Below are 19130 nucleotides of genomic sequence, written 5' to 3'. Positions count from 1 at the left end.
AATGACTGCTATTCCATAACCTCTCTAGGTAATCTGTCCAGTGCTTAACTACCCTTACAGTTAGGAAGTTTCTCCTAATGTCTAATCTAAATCTCCCTTGCTACAATTTAAGCCCATTGCTTCTTATCCTTTCCTCAGTGATTAAGGAGAACAATTTATAAACAAGCTTCTCTTTATAAACAACCTTTTTATATACTTGAAAACTTATCATGTCGTTCCCCATTCTCCCCGCCACCGCCACCATCTTCTCTTCAGACTAAACAAAACCATTTTTTTCCAATCTTTCCTCATAGGTCATATTTTCTACGCCTTTGATCATTTTTGTTCTTCTCTGGACTTTCTTCAATTTGTCCATATCTTTTTCCAAAGTAAGGTGCCCAGAACTGGACACCTCATTTCAGTTGCAGCCTTATCAGTGCTGAGTAGAGTGAAGAATTATGTCTCATGTCTTGCTTTTAACACTCCTCCTAATACATCTGAGAATGATGTTTGCTTTCTTGCAAAAGTTTTACATTATTGACTCATAGTTTGTGATCCACTATAACCCGAGATCCTTTTCTGCAGTATTCCTTCCTAGGCAGCCATTTCCCATTTTCTATTTTTGCAATTGATTGTTCCTTCCTAAGTGTAGTATTTTGTATTTGTCCTTATTGAATTTCACCCTATTTTGTTTCAAATCATTTCTCCAATTTGTCAAGATCACTTTGAATTCTAATCCTGTCCTCCAAAGTGCTTGCAATCCTTCACAGCTTGGTATTGTTCACAAAATTTATTAATGTAGTTTCTATGCCATTATCCAAATAATTTATGAAGATAATGAATAGAACCAGACTAAGGACAGATCCCTGAATGTTCCTTTATTCGTTGTATGTTTTCAAAATGTCTGCCCATCCATAAATCAATGCTCCTATTTGGATGCCCAGAATTTCAAACCATTTTCAATTAGAGGATGTGACTACTTTTTTCCCACTTGGCATAGTAGAACTATATAAATAGCAATGTTCAAATTGAATAAATATGAATGTATGTATAAATAAAGTATAAATAAAGTTTTCACTAGTGAAAAAAGTTCATGATGTTTGCCAAATGAATAAATACTTAAAGTAGCCAAGCCTTGGGCCATATTTACAAAGGCAGTTAGGCTTCTACGCAATACTTTGGCCTCACTGACATTTTCAAAACCATAGCTCAGCTGCTACCTAATCCAGTAAGTGTCTATGTCTCCTCCGCACTTAATTTTCCACCAATAGGCATGCATGACGACACTCCGCAGCTAACCAGCAGCTTGGAGCCCTCGCACAGGCCAAAGCCGTGGAGCTGCCACAGTAAGCTTCTCAAACCATATTCCCCTGCCCATCTTATCAGTGGGGCCTGATCCTGTGGGCATGCTTTGAGAGTGCCCATAGCATCGGCAGATCCTGCACAGAAGACAGCGAGTGGGCTAGCACGTGTGTCCAGAATACCCAACAGTCCAGTGGTTAGGGCACTCTCTTGGTGTATGAGACTCAAATTTGAATCCCCACTTTGCCTATATGGAGCAGGACCTTGAAGCCAGGTCTCCCACAACCCAGATGAATGCCCTAGACACTAGGTTGTAGCCTCTCTCTCTCTCTGGCCCAGTGAATATTTAACTGTTTATACAACAGCAACAAGGAGGAAGATTAGGAACGCTCCCACATCACTCCAGAATAGCCCACAGATACACCTGGGCTCAAGTCCGGAAGAGAAGGGATTTGAATCTTGGTCTCCACATCCCAGGCAAGTGCCCTAACCACTGGGCTATTGGGTATTCTGGGGTGGGGTGGTCTATTTCTCTAGTTTTTCAGTAGAAATGTGCCTAAAGGCAGTTCAGCCCTAATGCCAGGAGAAGTTTCATGGCTGAGAACCCTGAACAGAGAGAGGGGCCTATCTCTGGCCTATCAGTCTAGTGTCTAAGGTTCAGATCATTGGCAATTAGGCATATAAGTACCTTTGAATCTGAACCAAAACCCTTTGCATTTGGCCACCTGCCTAGCTTAGGTGATTCCCTGCTCAATTTGCTTACTTTTGAGTATCCTTTCACAGATGCCCAACTCTCTGCATATAATGCAGGTAGCCTGAGCCAGCTACCTCGGAGTTGAGAATTCCACTATACAGCTAGAGCACATATGTATCTTTACGAATCTGGCCCTTCAGTTTTATTCATAAGTCTTCCATTAACAGAAATAAATACAGAGTTAATGTAAGGCTGACCTGAAAAGGGGGTAGAAAACAGAGGTTGTCTCTTTCTTTCTTTAGATGTATAAAGGGGTGCTATGTTTTTCTTAGCACTGAAAGTCAGGACATGTGAGTCTTGTTTTTCTCAGGTTTTCTGGAACACTGGACAAACAGGAGGAGGAAATCATGACTCAGCATATCCTCTGTTCTGACCAGATTTTCCCAGACCAGTCCAAATACTTCCTGAACTGTGCCAGCTGTCTCCAGGCTTCTTTGTGGAGCAGGGGATTGCAGATACCTTGTGTCACTGCAATGTGTCTTTCAGTGAATGGACTTTCTAGTGCCTGGGTTTCTGCCAGCAGAAGCTGGTGGAACACAGGCGTGAATAAAGTCCCAGGAGTCTATTACTTAAGCACAATCTAGAAAAACAAAGTAATATGTGCTTCCAGTTACACTCTGCAAGTTCCTGACAGAATGATGTTGTTGTTGTTGTTGTAACCCAGATCTTCAAAGAGGCTACTTAAATTGCACCTTCCTATTGCACACATATGTGATTCAGCTCCACTGAAGTCAATAGGAATCTTTTTATTTGTATACCCAACACAACCTTGTAAATTTAAGGCCAATAGACTTGCAACTAGCTGGCTGACACCTGCAAATTTTATAGCTTTGGGTCTAGATGCCATTTGAAAAAGTGGCCTACCTGACTCCTAGGGCTGATCTACACTACAAAATTAGATTGACTCAGCTACATCATTCAGTGGTATGAAAAAATCCACACTCCCAAGTGATGTAGTTAAGCTGATCTTGGCCCCTGTGCAGACAGCACTAGGTCGATGGAAAAACTGTTCTGTCAACCTAGCAACCGCCTCCCAGGGAGGTGGATTTACTATGGTGATGGAAGAACCCCTCCCGTCACTATATAAACACAAAAATAATAGTTTTAGTGAGATTATATTGGAGAAACTGACAACACTCTTCTTCAATTGTTTCCCCAGCCCCCTTTTTACTGCCTACTGCTCAAAATAATTTAAACAAACTTCTATGATGATTGGTGTCAAAACTGACAAGTAAGGATATTCAGAATTGAAGTCCGAGGACTCATTTCTGTTGGGGAACAGCGATTTTTTATTTCAGCCTGTCGTAGATAGGCAAACTTGGTATTTACACTGGTAGAACGTATCCCCTCCTTCCACAATTAAAGTAAGCAAAACGCCACTAGCGTAAATATCACTGGCTACTTCAGGTACCTGTACCAAAGTCTGAACTCAGTACAACGCCCCCGTCTACTGTACCCTTAATTCACATTGCTGTGCCCAGATATTTCAGCAGGGATGATTGTACTGCCAACCAGGCAAGCTCAAAAATTAGCCTGGTTTGTAAGCTGCTCTGTCTTCCCATGCTCATCACAAACAGGGGAGCAGACTTACTCTACTGGGTGCAGCAGAGTACTGCAATCCATAGCTTGCAGCTGTGTCCAGCAGAGACCTCTTACTGCTGCAGCATCAGGTGCAGCTCTGGCAGAAACCTAGCAACTTCATACAAGAGGCCAGTGTTGGTGTTCCAGAACTGCAGCACTGACAAAAATTATTGTGAGAGCTGGCAACCTTGGGATTGTTCATTCTTTTGATTAGGTCTATATGAATTGGTAAGTGTCATTTTTCACCATAATAGTTTCATAACTAAATAGAGCTTCTTAGCATTGCCTGATGAGGATGAAGCGGAACTGGTGGTGTCTTCCCAAAGCATGTGGTTCTACTGTTGCCAAGAACTTGGTCACTTGGAATATGCACATAGCACATTTCTGATATTCAAAGGCATATTTTAAAGGACAACATTTTCAAACTGGAGTGCCTAGACTCCGGTGACTAAATCCTCACAGACCCCTAGGAATACATGTGCAGTTTTCAGATGGGCTGGTATTCACAGATTTCATTGTAGTAAATGGGAGCTAGAGGTGGTCGTCTTTCCCCTAAATCAGATCACTTACATAGGTGCCTAAAAAGTGGCTTTAGGAACCAAACATTAGACACTCAGCTTTAATTTTTGGCCTCAAGGTGCTAAGAAGAGATTTAACCATGACACCTTTTACTTCAATGGGAGTCACATGGCAAACCTCCATGCACCACTTTTGGTAATGTTAAAATCTTCAAGTACTCGATTTAGTAAATATTCTTGTCTGGATAAGAGCAACCTTCTTTGTACAGTATTTATTATTGCTATTGCACTGCAGTGTTCTGATAAATTGCTCTAGTACCTCTGTTTTTCTGATGAAATGCTCTCTTGTGACTTTCAACAGCAGCTGATATCCCTACAGCTCCTCTTACAGTAATGGCACAGGAGGTGAGGTGAGAATAGGGGGTATGGGAAGAGGAAAGGGATCTCCACTACCTCAAAGAGAGAGGTGCATACCAGAGTCACAAGAAGGCATGTTTTGCTGGGACTCTAGCTCTTTCTATCTGGTTAACAGACCCTTCACTTGCAGTGAAAGGCATAGTCCGACCCTGTGTGACATTCTTTCCATATAGCGTGTTTTCTCTTGTTTTGTGAAGCTGACCCCAGATTGTCTTTCACGTTTATAGGCTGAAGGGAGAGATTAAACCAGTGCACTTTGGAACTACTAACAAAACAAAGCCAACCAGCCCACCAAGAAAAGGATACAATTTAACTTCTTATACCACACTGTTTTATAGCTGAACCCTTTCCTGCTTACACTACTTGGCTGTGAGGCTGAAATATTAGTTAAACAATCATATTTTAAAGAGAATAGCTCAATCAAATCTTGTTGAAGTTTATATGGAAAAATTCCTATTGTAATCAATGGGCTGTAGATAGAGCTTAGTTAGGGTTTGTCTACACAGCAAGTTAGTGTACAGCAAGCCAGCACATAATCTACAACATACCAGCCTGCCACATACATGTGAATGCTGCTACAGTGCAGTGTCCACAGGGTGAATTAGTATGTGACATGCTAGAGAGTCACACCCTGCCCACACAGTCAGTCAGTGTGTGGCAAGCCACGCCCTTAGTTTACATTAACTGTAGGAGAAAATTTAGGAGATAGTGGTCAGAGTCAAATCCCCCATTTACAACTACAGCCTTGTCTACCTAGAGAAATGGTCGTGGTTTTGTTTTTATTAAAGTCTCACCATCGTTACCACTAGGCCAACCAATGGACTACTGCCTGCTGCCACCCTTTTAATCCCTAAAGTCCCAATCCTGCAAACACTTAATTTTACAAACTGTGGGTCTCATTCTCCATTTATGCTGGTTATGAATTGTGAGAGAGGACTCCTACACAGACCCTGATCTTGCAAAGGCTGCCTACCACATGTGCTTAACTTCATGCAATGAGTAACTCTGAACTATTCTCAGTGTACAAAGTTGAGCACATTTGGAAATCTCTGCAAAATTCGAGCCTTGGTCTTCTAATGCTGCTCAGAGAATGTCTAAGTGATTCAAAGGCAGGCTAGCAGCCTCTCTGTGTTAGGGTTCACAATGATGCTAATAGTGGTGGAGCTGGTTAGCAGTGGAGGGTAATTTTTGAAAACAAAATTCTCTAAGGCAAAAAGGCCTGAGTTGGCAAGTAACTTGAAAAACTAAAAAATTCCAAAGATCCAATGAATAATACGGTCCCAATCTTTGATTAATTTTATTCCTTAAATTATATCTAAATTCTCTGCAGCGTTAGTAACTCATGATTTTATTGAGTCTTGTGATATTTGGGGCTTTTATTAAAGGCCCAGTAAGTTTCCAGTCCTCATGGTTGAAGAGAGGAGCTTGAAAATGTGAAACCTAAAGTTTCACAAAGCCGAAGACAAATAAAACAATACCCACCACTCAGCATGAACTGTATTTAGTATTTCTGGATTTTGATTTTAAGAGGCCTAATTTTTTTTAACAGATAATTTTGGCAATTTTGACTTTACCAATTTCACAGAGACATCAAAGGCTTTTTTACAAGCCTATTAAACACAGCCTGGACAATATTTTCGTTTGTTTTTTAAAGGTTAAAATTGACTTTTTTGAAAGCCAAGTGAATGCAGTACCTAAAATTGTTGTTTTTATCCTAATCATATCACCGTTTCAATGCATACTAATTTAACTTGATATTGTCAATGTATTTTTCATTAGCTTCCTTTCCATCTCTCAATCTACATAGCCATTTCATATTAAAATGATTTTCTATACCTCTCTCTCATTCCAGAAACCCCAAGCACTTTGTTCCATGAAGCCTTTCAGTAGTGACCCAGGCATCTGCATCATCTGGGGTTGAATACTGCAGTTCGTGTGCACTGAGGAACAGTGGGATTTTAGGTGCAGATGGAACAGATAGCGCCTTTTCTCCTTATATTGTTTGTCTAGTATCAGGACTAGATTATCAGCCCGTTGGGGTGGGGCCCAACTCTTTTAATGTTTTATCCAGTGCTGAACTCACTGTTGGTACTCAATAAATAAATAAAACATAGCATGTATATAGTACTTTATTCCCTGAAAGCACTCTCTTGCATTAACTTATTTATATATGTGCTGTCTCAAAATAATGGTGTGTAACCAGCCTATGTAATCTTGTGGGCTTGCCAGCTAATCCTCCCCACAGAGAACTTACTTTGTATTTTTTCCAGTAGTGATTTAGTTGGCACTGGTTTAGCATCTGGTGTTTATTGGCAAATGAATTAAACAAAATATTTTGGAAGATTAAAAAGCCATTTTTTCTTTAAAGAAAAAAAGGAATATAAAATTAAGCTCCTTTCCTTTTCCTCTCTTACGTTCCAGATAAAAGTGACTAAAAATACTCTCCTACCATTTGCTTCACACAGGAAGATGCACTAATAAAAGAACAAAAAGAGTTCCTTTGTCCCAGTGAGAATGAGCTGTAAATTCTAAATCGGTCTTCTATAATTTTTAGACAGAGTTCTATCTTGAATTTTGTGGAAAGCTACCTTATACCAAACTCAATTATGCTGTGTGTTTTCATAACAAATAGTTCCTAATGCCAAAAAGAGAGTGCATTTAAGAGGATTCTATATTTAAAAACGTGATCATGCTGGCTGGTCCCTAGACTCCGCTAGTGTTGCTGTGCATGGCAATATGAGGGGAAATCGGAGATTGCTGTTCCTCCCATCTGCCAAAGGTGCAGTCAGGGAGGATGTGCTTGTAGTTTTCTGCAGCGAGCATGCACAGTGGCAGTGATAATGGGAAGCCTCAAAGCTATATGGAATACTTTTAAAGTAGTCTTCTATTATTAATCATTGGAAGGGCAAATGCTAAGTAAATTAGGGCCAACTTTTATATGTGGGGTATGGGGGGGTGATATTTTTAACAAAATTTAGTAAAATAACTTGCTTTTAATTACCTGTTTAAATGAAAACGGCTTGTCTGAATTTAAATATTCTCTTCCAATGCTTCCAAGCCAAATATTGCAGCATTGTGCTAGATCATGAGAAGCAGGAAGTAAACCTTACCAGAAGCCGAATAAACACAAACTTGAGAAGTTTACTTTTATTATCTACGCTGAGAGAGGTGCCAAAAGATAACAAAATGGCAGTCAGATTTTTTAAAAATATATTTATTGTTAGAATGAAATGTAAGGGAGTGTGATTGGTATAGTGGGGATTTTAGTATGAATTTCAACCTGATAGTGTTCTTTTGACTTCTACCCAGAAATAAACATTCTGGGGCAGATTATCTTATCTGCCATGTTCTGCTTAGTACAGGACTGAGAAGCTGTCAGATCTCATTATGCCATCTGTGTCAGCCCTCACATGCAATGATTTAGAGCAGGCTAGGGACTGCTCTAATGTATGCCACCGGCAAAGGATTTCTATGGGATTAGCTGATGACTGGTGTAACATAGCTTTGCCTTGCCTCACCTCCTTTCCACTTCTGACACATCCCATCCACCCTCACTGTGCCCCTTACTTTGGTGAGGGGTATTTGGTGCAGGAGCTTTATGCTAGTGGAAAACTCCCTCCTAGCCTTGGGAATTCTCAAAATGGCAAACTATGGCCAGATCCTGGTTCCTTTGTGGTACCTGATAGGTATCCACAAAAATACTGAGCATCGCCTAACATCTGTTATAGGAATTCAGATCAGTGGTCTCACTAGCCTGGCATCCTGTCTCCCACAGCGGCCAATATCAGATGCTTATGAAAAAAAGCAAATTAAACCCCAGAAGGAACCATTATGAAGATCAGCTAAAGAGAGATGCAGCTGGCAACCCTGGCTTTAGAACATTTCCTTTTCAAGTCCTCCTTTCATTTGAGGGTGAAAGAAACAGCATGAAATGTCTCAGAAAATGCTCTACAGTTCACACTGTTTAAACGGTTCACTTACGTTTACATTCTACAACCTTTTAAAAAGATTAACAGAAATCCAAAACAATTGTGGTTAATATAAAGTTATGAAATTTACCACACACACACACACACAAACCAACCGTGTTTACAGAAGCTACCTTTTCACTAATTGAAAGCAAAACATTAATGACATTAACAGGATCACATTAAACGCAAGCTTCCTGAGCTTCACAGGAACAGTTGCATACTGAATGTAAATTATTTTCTTTTTAATGCACTATACATTTTAGAAACAATTTGCTGATCTCCTGCCCCTAAAAAGAGATGCATACTAACCTCAAATTATTCTCTGTATGTCCATGTATTAAGGAAATCTGGGTTGTTACTTGAGATTCATTCTCCTTTTATAAATGTGAGGAAGGGACTTAGGCCAAATTATTCAAAGGCCATCAAGTTCCATTAGGTCTTAGGATACGATCATTATGAAATTCCTTTAGTTATTCTCTTAAACCAATATCTTCTTATAGATCCATTTAAGTCTCAGATAACACATCTGCGTGCACCATTCTGTGTATCGCAAAGCCTCATTAACCCTGCAGAAATTATCCATGGATTTAGAGAGTGAAAACACTAGAACTTGGCTGCAGATGCTGGCTCTGTGGCAGGTAAACCTATAAAGGGGGTAGGGGGAGGGAGTCAGCATGTTGCAAAAGGGCAAAATAAATAAAGGAAAAAATGGCTCAATCTCTAGTTGCAGTGGGCAGGAGGACGGCTGGAAAAACTAATGTAAATTACTTCCCTGCCTCTTGCAACTCTCTATGCCACACCTAGTCCTTTCCATCCCTCCCCATCTAGAGATCCTGCTTCCCTAGAGCTATTACCTGGCACTGGTGTGAAGTAAAGAACAACCTTCTACTGGAGGATGGTCAAGGGGGTTTTTGGTCCTGTAAGTTCTGAAAGGGGTAAAGCTCATTCATCAAGCCTCATCCTCTTCTTTTCCCCAGAAAGTAGAGTTTTTTGTGGGCAAGAGGGATATATGTCCTCTCTCCATCCCTTTAGGAAATTCAGCCAGGGTTAGCCTGCTTTGAGGCCATGCAGATCCTCAAGAATGTCTCTGGATAACAATGTAAACCAGCCAGGCACAAATCCATCCCCATGTTAAGCTGTTCTGGAGACTCCCTGAGTGTACCCTATTGTCATTCTGATGATCCCACATGGCAATTAAGTGGGGTGTAGTAAGGTTCTGTGCTACTACTAGTACAAATCTGCAGCTATTTGCAAAAGCAGGACTGGGACACAGTACTTCAGCTGAGGCCTTACCAGTGCTTAGTACATTGGGACAATTCCCTCCCATGTCTTACATACAAACACTTCTGTTAATACACCCCAAAATACTAGCATTTTTTGTAGCTGTATAATATTGTTTGACTTGAATTCACATCTCTGAAACCTCTGGCGAAAACTGACAGTACAGATGATCCATCTTATTATGGCAGCCCAAAAATTGAGACTATTTTTTTTGTCTTAATCTTTTTCTATGAGTTTAATGGAATATTGAATTTACCTAGACACTGAATCTTGCCCTGGCCTCTATTTAGTCAGGAGGAAAGCATGCCTTTTTGCCTTGTTTTGAGGGACCATTATAATAACTTTTTCCATCAGGTAGTGTACACCCTACTTCTTCTCTATTGCCAAAAGTATTATTTCCTCACCCCACAAGTTTGATAATTACAGGCCAGCCACCTTCTAGTTTTGAATTAGGCCTCATGAACATGCCCTTCCTCCTTGTTTACACTTGCAATCTTTGGCTATGTTTAAGTGGTTGACTTTTGGCTTTCAGAAATCCCCCAATCCATAATTTGTGAAATCTTAGTTTGTATTTAAGAGGAAACTGTTTTGCAATCATCTGTTTTCCTCCATAAGTGCATTTTAGTAGTCTGCTGAATTTCTCTTGGTTAACTATACTTCTCACACCATTTGGGCATTGTCATCTGTTGTTCATACATGTCAATTTATCTGGGGTGCTTTGGGGTTCTGGGGTAAAATATTTCTTAGTGATTTGATTTACTTTGTCACACATACAATGATGCTACAATCTCATCTCCAATTAACTCCTAACCCTAAATGAAAATTATTGATGCAGAGTGGTGACTAAATCAACTAGAAATAGAATCTGATTCACACAATCTTGTTCAGGTCTTTCACCAACATGGAGTCCTTCTCCAAAATGACATTTTCCAATTTTCATGTAATTAGAAAAATTATGTGGATTTAGTGCTTGTGAAACATGGTTGCTTGACAGCCCTGCTCATGAGGTGTCTTCATTCCCAGTAAATTTTTGGATCCTGCTGAAATGCTCAATAAGCATGCTAATTAAGTTATCAGGTATGTGATGTGAACAAGTGCCCACTAGGAACTGAAATGAAATCACCTGTCTCATCTAACATAATTACTGACACAACCATCTGATGATGACAGTCTTTGGTTACTGATGACCTGGATTGAATTAGCAAAACTACAGTGGAAAGCACCATATTCCGGTATAAATTTACTAAACAATTTAGTCTCCCATGAAATCTTCTTGTATTTTGTTTTAAGGAAAACTGAAATCTATAATTCTTTAGAGGAGAAAGTGCGTAAATTGCAAGGGTCCAAAGGGGAAAAAATCATGAAGGCGGAAAATATCATCTGGTCAATTTCTTGTGCAACTACAGGGTGGTTACTGCACCTATTGTTTATCAGGTGACAGCTGACTGCAATTCCAGGTTAAAAGGGTAATTCCCGGGTAAAATGGGCACTTTCTTATAGCCCTACAGGTCAAATCCCATGTTTGCTTTGGATTTATTAACATAAAAAACCTAAAATATCCAGTCACATAACAAAATTTGAGTCACAACATTGTGACTCTGTAATCTTTCACTTAAGGGTGCAGATAGCTTGAGTGAGAGAAACTACTGGAAATCAATAGAAAAGTTATCTGGCTATAACCACTACTCTCTGAAACTTCTTATAAAGAAACTGGAAGGACTGTAAGTTTCCTTACAGCTGATGTCTCACCATAGTTGTTGTTTTAGTCACATACTCTGATATAAAACCAAATGAGCCATTTTCACTTTTGCCTCTCCCCACACTCCACTTTCATACTCTCAATATCAACTGTAATCCATTCAACTACCTTAATATCGTATAACTTGCTGGGATGAGACTGGGATATCAGGCATCAGAGAAATAGCCAAATGTCTTAATGCTACACACGTTACAGTTTAAAAACCACCACCACCTCAAAGACTGCAGCCAGCAATTACGCCCACTTCTTAAAAGCAGGATTAGGGTATCTCTGCAACACAGCAGCTGTCACTCTGTTATTGTGCTATGTAAGTGAGGGAAGCTTCAAAACCCTATTGATGTGCACCCTATTGAAGACACCAGTTATTCAGGTTTAGCAAAGACTAAATTGTAGATCACTTCTTATAAGGAAAAACACCCCTGTGGCTGAGGAGGGGTCTTGTACTAACAAAACTGTTGCAGCTCTGCTGCATGAGGTAGGGATAGGATTTGTCTCCATCAGCAATCTATTCTGTAGGTATGTAGATATAAACTATGTAGTCCCAATACAAATGCTCCTCAGAAATAGGTTGTTTTTTTTTAAATCAATTTATGTACAAATTTATGTGAGAAACTGATTGCCTATGCATGCTATAGAAAAGAATGATGTAGATAGCAGTATTCTGTTTAAGAATGTTTAACTCAGTAATTTTAGAAACAGGACTCGAGAAGACAGTTCTCCAGACAGCTCCATCTGCACCTGGATTATTTATTTTGCTATACTGAGATAAGAGCTCTAGGTGGTACAGTTCCTAAAAGCTACTTTAATGGTCACAACATCCAACGGGACAGTGGCACTTTTATGTTGGTCTGAAAACGATATGACAACTCTGAATACTGGGAGCTTTACGACATGCCATGTACACTTACGAAATCTGGACATAAACACTAAGGCCTGGTCTACACTAGAAATTTAGGTGGTTTAACTTTGTTGGTCAGGGGCATGAAAAATCCACACTCCGATTGATGATGTTAAGCTCATCTAAGTTCCCATGTAGATAGTGCTAGGTTGATGGAAGAATTTGTCCACCAACCTGATTATGCCTCTTGGGAAGGTGGATTACATACACCAATGGGAGAACCCCTGCCGTTAGCATATGTAGTGTCTACACTGAGGGGCTATTGTGGTCCAGCTGTGCTGCTGTAGCATTTTAAGTGTAGACATGCCCAAACTATTTCTACCGTTATTTCACAACATTTTGTAGATAATTTGATTCTTTCACGAAGAGCCTAAGGCTGATAAACAAACAACACTTATCTTGTGCCACTGTTGTGATTTAAAAAAAAAAAACTTCAGAAAACCAATACCTTCCCCTGAGCTACCTATGAGAGCAGCAATCTTCCAGTTTTCAACTAACCGGGGCTTCTCGTGCATCTAGCAATGAGAAAACACTGCTCTCCAATATCTTAATGTGACAAAGATAGGATATACTCATTTTGTTTGTCACTACTGGCAAACCCACCACTAAACTACAAAACCCATAATCTTTATCTGTCAATTGTAGCTGCTAGTGCAACATTATGAGTGAGAAAGAATACTTAGTCCTTACACTGTGACTTATCTTTTCAAAGCACGGTACCAACATTAATACTAACAGAATGAAATTATTGGCCAGGTCTCGATGTAAATCAATGTAGCTTCATTGACTTCAGTGGAGCTACACAGACTTACACTAGCTGGAGACCAGGCCCTAAACACATCTCTTCTGATTAAAGTAAGATTAACATTTCAAAGACGACTCACAATTAAGCCAAGGCAAAGTGAACTTTCTCACTGGGCTAATGCTCTGCTGAAACGATACAGGCTACAGCAGCTGTGACCTCATCCTCTCATTTGTCTCTCCAGAGGTAAGCATTCAACTAGACTTGGAATTAGGACACTAGAGACCTATTTTGATGATGAAGAAAGAAAAATATATCTTGCATTTTAAGTGAAAACTAAACTGAAGCTTCTGTGTTAACGCACCTTCCCCCACTTTGCTAACGACAGTTTAGAGGAAGCGTTTCAGCATGTTCACTCTGTCATAACTGATGAACATTGATGATCTTCACTCAGGCTTTGTTCAAAGGTTATCCAAATACAAGGTTCTCCATGTCTGAGTGTGCAACTTTACACCCCAAATGAGAGATAACAAAACTCAGAATCACACATCTGTTTTTAAGAATCCTACTACAGGTATACTGGACATTTTTTTAAATTTTTATTTAAGAAAAAATCAGTACAAAGGGCAAACAACTGCAGTTACTATTAAAAATAAAAAAGCCCTTCATCTATCACTGCTAGTATCCCAGCCTTGTCTGTGCCCAGACCTTATCCCTAGCAGCTGTTTCTCTGCTCCCTCGCTTCCCCCCCCCCACCCTGAATCATGAGTTCCTGCAGCAGTGCATCAAGGCATGTGATTCTTTATTGCCAAAGCACTAGCTGTAAATATTGCCCCTCCACAGGAGCCTGTCTGGAGGAAATTCTGAAGACAGCCATAACAAGAGCAGCAGTTATCACTCAATGCTGCATCCTGATCACAAGATAAAGTTTAAAATGCAGGATATAATCCCATCACAAGTGTGATGTGGTGATTTTCCCCTTTATTTATAAACTGCCAACAGTAGAATATTTTGTTTTTTCACTGCAATAACTTCAAGTACTTTGTTTTCATTTAATAATAAACTACTTTGGGCTATTAAGGTCTCAAGGCAATTGCTTGAGTCCTCTGACCCACCCTAGGTGGGGCTTGCATGTCAGTAGGCACAAATTTGTGTTACTGCTGATGACCAAAAAAACAACAATCAAACAAAAAACACACCAGCCACTTTCACTTGGTTTTTCCATCACAGTATTTCCATGCAGACCATACTTGCAATATTTATTTTATGGATTTATTTCCTATTAAGTATACCTATCACAGTTGTTCTGAAGTGTGGGTAGCATTACACCAGAATGCAGGCAAAGACAACGGTCATATGTATCAAAAGGGATTCCCCCTATAACCCCCATGGGAGGAATTTATCTGTGTTGCAGCTTTCTCCAGCATCAAGCATTTAAAGGCTGGGCCAAACAGCGCCAGTGGCCATTGTAACAGATATGGCAAATTCCTGCAACTCCACTGGGAGATCTTACTGTGTTAAATTTATGTATCACTGTGGGCCATGGATTATATGTAATTCCATGGGGATGGTGACCATAGCTCTTCCATGAACTATGAACAGTGAGGGGAGTGATCAGGCAAATTCTCTCTGACTGTAACACCTCTGGAGAAGGACCACCACATAGAGAGGCTCGCATATACCAGTTCAAACTGGATTTTCCAGAGACCAACAGACAAACAAAAGGACTCAACTCAGATAAATAGCATGGGTTTAAAATGACTTGTGGCCTGCTTTCTGATCCAGCAAATGGACAGGACTATCTGTCAAAGGGAGGCCCTAATCCTCCCTGAGAAGGATTTTGGCTGCTTAGGCCCCATAAGACTGGTGGAAGCTTTTAGCATGCATCTAGGAACTTTTATTGTTTTAAATACATTTTCTCTGTCATGCTTTTACCTTAAGAATAAATGTGCTTGTTTTTAAAGTAGTAACTTGTGACTGCTGGCAATTACAGCTATTCATAGCCTTTGGTGAGAAAACAGAGCAGATGCTGTTTAGGCAGTCTGAGTTGCTGGGGTTATTTCAGTGTAGGCAGGGAACTGTGCCACCCAGAAAAACTCTGGTCATGAGGGAAAGAGACTCACATCTCTACTCAAGAAAGGTGATGGCTGAGGAGCTGGGAACTTAAAGGAAGTGCCCTCTTAAGGACTACAGAGGAATACAGATACAGTGCCTGGAACTGTGACAGCCATCTCTGCCCTTCCCTCTCTCAGGAAGTCGGAAGGAGTGAAGGAGACGATTGGCTCTTTGCTGCTGCTATTTTCCTAAACTGTCTCTTTCTAAAAACCAGGCTTAGAATTAACACTTGATTATCAAGCTCTATAAGGCCCTTCAGGCATCCATCCCAACCTGTAGGGATTAATCACTTGGCCTAGCCCATTTCCCTAACCTCCTGGAAATTGCCAACCCTGTACGGATTGCTCGTAGGCCTATCTCATGTTCTCCCAACCCAAAATCCTGTTGTACTGAATGTGTCAACTTTTAGACTAATATTTGTAGCCAAGTCGGTTAGGAAAAAACTGTTCTGCTCTCAGAATCCAGCAGTACAACGAAACAAAATCCAGATGTAAGTACTCAAAATGTCCAGGATTTTCTCACCTGACAGTCATTGGAAGATACAGTACAAAGAGATCCATTCCCCTGCAGGGATCAAATAATGGGCACTTTCTGCCTGTTCCTTTTACTTCACATGTGCCTGTTTCTCTGATGGTCAGTCATCTGAGACTCTCACTCCCACAGATCAGAGAAACAGCAGTCCGGAGAGAGAGAAACATTTTTCATGAGCTGATCTCAGCCGAGGTGCCTGACTTGTGACACTGTAATGGTTAGATGACTCCAACAGTACTGTATTGGCACAGTTCACTCCTGCAGGCTACTTGGTAGATCACAAGCACAAAGAGAGTGAAGAGAAGTGGAATAGTCTTGTTGTTTGCCTCAGATGCATAAGAGCCCACACCTTGAAAATGAACTCTGTCAAATTCATTCATCTGATGTGCAGTTCCATAGACAGAACCAATGTGGGACTCCTAGTGGTAGGAAACTAATAACCTGCATATCATGAAGGAGGTTGGGGTATTTTAAAATAAGTTCCCAAAATACACACACATTTTAAAAAATGTATTTTTAAAAAAAATGGAAAATTCTGAATGAATTTTTTTCCCTTTTTTCACACTTTTTCATTAGATGCAGAGCTGGTAAAATAATATTTAACCTACCAAGACCGCCTTCATCCAATGTCAGATCCAAGTTCCTCCGAATGCAATGGGCCCCGTCCTATATCACTGAAAAGATTACCAAATCCAAGATTCTCTCATCTCTGAGAGAACTGCATCTGAACAGAACATAGCAAGCATGCCCCTTGACAGTTTGGCCCAATTTGGTCCAGTTTGGTCTTCAGAAAAAATCTGAGGGAAGTCTGTGCCACTCCATCTGAGGCTAAAAGTGGTCATGGGGCCATCTTCAAAGCTCTTTGAGGGTATGGGAGTCATCCAGTCTGAGAGCAGAAACAGTGCCATGTTTCTTAGGACAACAGTGAGTTGGGGGAAATAGCTTGTGAACATTCCGTAAACTGAAATACGTTTGCAAAAGTAATTCATGGCATTATTTTGAAAAGTAACACAATGGTGAAAAGTTAGAGGAAGAAAGTGATATGTGGTACCAAGATAACTGCTATTGTGGCTGACTGCTATTGTGTACATACCTGACTAAGAGGCCTCCTTTTTGGTAGCAAAATTGGTGGATCCCTTACCAGGGATCTGGAAATAATGGAGAAAGAAAAGGAATCAAAGACAGAAACCTAGACATATACATTTCACAAGACAAATGTTCTTAAACCAAGTATATTTTTGACTCTCCTTTAGTAATGTCAGTCATGATGATTAATCAGTACTAACTGCTGTTCAGAGATTGACTGATTTTTAATAATCACATTTTTATAATTAATATAAATTATTTTCTATAGTTAGTTTTTTTTTCTTCAAAACAAATGTGCTTGGCATAGGTGCTGGATCCAGGGGTGCTGCCATACCCCCTGGCTTGAAGTGGTTTCCACTATATTCAGGGTTTACGGTTAGGTTCAATGACTCTCAGCACTCCCACTATACAAATTGTTCCAGCATCTCTGGAGCTTGGGATCTTTGTGAAACAACAAGAATTACAATGACTTTTCAGTTCCAAGTTACTTCTTGAATAACATGCCCCCAAATAATTTCTGATTATTTTCTCCTTATCAGATACAGTGTTAAAATGACAACTTACAAGTAATTAGAGGTCATGTTAACAAGTCTTTTCAGTTACTGAAGTCTGCTAAAAAAAAAGCTCATAATTCCATTAAATGAAATGGAGTGGGAATTATCAGCTTTGCCTTTTCACCTCAAAGCAAAAAGTCACATTGATCCTGAGATACAGTATTCAGTTCAATGAGCTAACACTCATTCCAACGAGTAAATGCCATTACATCTATGAAACCTATAATGCTATACATACATATCTGCTCTATTCATGATGCTGAGTTAGCCTGACTAGATGTCTCCAGCAATTATTTCAAAGTAGCTTTCTGTGATAGATAGATAGATAGATAGATAGATAGATAGATAGATAGATATACACACACACGCCTTGTTGACAGAGGAAAGATTTTTGGTAGAACAAAATGCGTAAATGTAACCTGATAAAGCTAGAAAGGTATATCTCACCCTTCCGCCCATGTAGACATTAACTCTGGTACGAGTGGCTTCTTCCAGTTTAGTTTGTCATAAGAGAAAGGGTTAAAGCTAAACCAAAAAAGTCACTTCTCCACTATAATAATGTTCTCAAAGGGAGAGGAGATTTAAAACTGATAACGATATTGGAATAACTGGTAAAACCCTCTTATGTAAACAAACCCACAGCCAAAAAAGTACATTTAGAATGTTTCTCTTTTAGGCCCTGATCATGCAGTGATCTCTGCACAGGTGCCCATACAGTGTTCATTGTAGGATCAGGGCCACAGTCACTAATTAATTTCAGCAAGTATTAATTTTTTTTTCTTTTCCATTCTAAAGTGCCACTACTTCAGCAATGGTCAGGATCTGAAATGAACCATCAGCTGCAGTAGCTGCAAATCTCAATCTCATTAAAAAAGGCTGATGTTAGATGCAGACTTAACAGTAGCCTGGTCTATACTATGGGGTTAGGTCGAATTTAGCTGTGTTAGGTCAATTTAAAAATGAATGTGTCCACACAACTAATCCCGTTCCGTCAACCTAAAGGGCTCTTAAAATCGACTTCTGTACTCCCTGGCAAGGGGAGTAGTGCTAAAATCGACTTTGTTGGGTTGAATTTGGGGTAGTTGGACGCAAATTGATGGTATTGGCCTCTGGGAGCTATCCCAGACTGCTCCATTGTGACCACTCTGGACAGCACTTTGTACTCCAATGCACTAGCCAGGTACACAGGAAAAATTCTTGGAACTTTTGAATTTCATTTCCTGTTTGGTCAGCATGGCAAACTCAGCAGCACAGGTGACCATGCAGTCTCCCCAGAATCGTAGAGCGTAGAATGTTTCTACACTCCCACGATCATCTCCATCCCTGAGATTATCACAGGTTAGAAGGCGAAAAAAACGCACGTTTTCCGAGCTCATGCAGTCCTCCCACACTGATAGGGTACAGCTTAATGCATGGAGGCATTCAGTGGCAGAGGCCAGGAAAGAATTAAATGAGCGAGAAGAGCGGAGGCAGGATGCAATGCTGAGGCTAATGGGGGAGCGAACGGACATGATGAAGCATCTGTTGGAGCCGCAGGAAAGCCAACAAGAGCTCAGCCCCCTGCCGCATTCACTGCATAATCACCTATCCTCCTCCTCATGTTCCATAGCCTCTTCACCCAGGTGTCCAAGAACGCAGGGGG

The 19130-nt window shown here is 40.3% G+C and overlaps 1 protein-coding gene across 3 annotated transcripts in view; it reads right to left on the bottom strand.

Annotated features, from left to right (window-relative positions):
• The window catches only part of MARCHF3 (membrane associated ring-CH-type finger 3), a 146535-nt gene that overhangs the window by 59480 nt on the left and 67925 nt on the right, over positions 1-19130 (bottom strand). Inside the window, exon 2 of one of the 3 annotated variants that reach the window (XM_030566276.1) lies at positions 16942-16996. The exons of the other annotated variants lie outside the window; for them this stretch is intronic. The gene's annotated coding sequence lies outside the window, so the exon portion shown is untranslated. The remainder of the gene's footprint in view (positions 1-16941; positions 16997-19130) is intronic. 3 annotated transcript variants of the gene reach the window in all.

This window comes from Gopherus evgoodei, chromosome 6 (assembly GCF_007399415.2).
Source record: "Gopherus evgoodei ecotype Sinaloan lineage chromosome 6, rGopEvg1_v1.p, whole genome shotgun sequence".
NCBI lineage: Eukaryota > Metazoa > Chordata > Testudines > Testudinidae > Gopherus > Gopherus evgoodei.
Note: the sequence above shows the minus strand (reverse complement) of the source record. Positions and strands in the feature narration are given on the sequence as shown.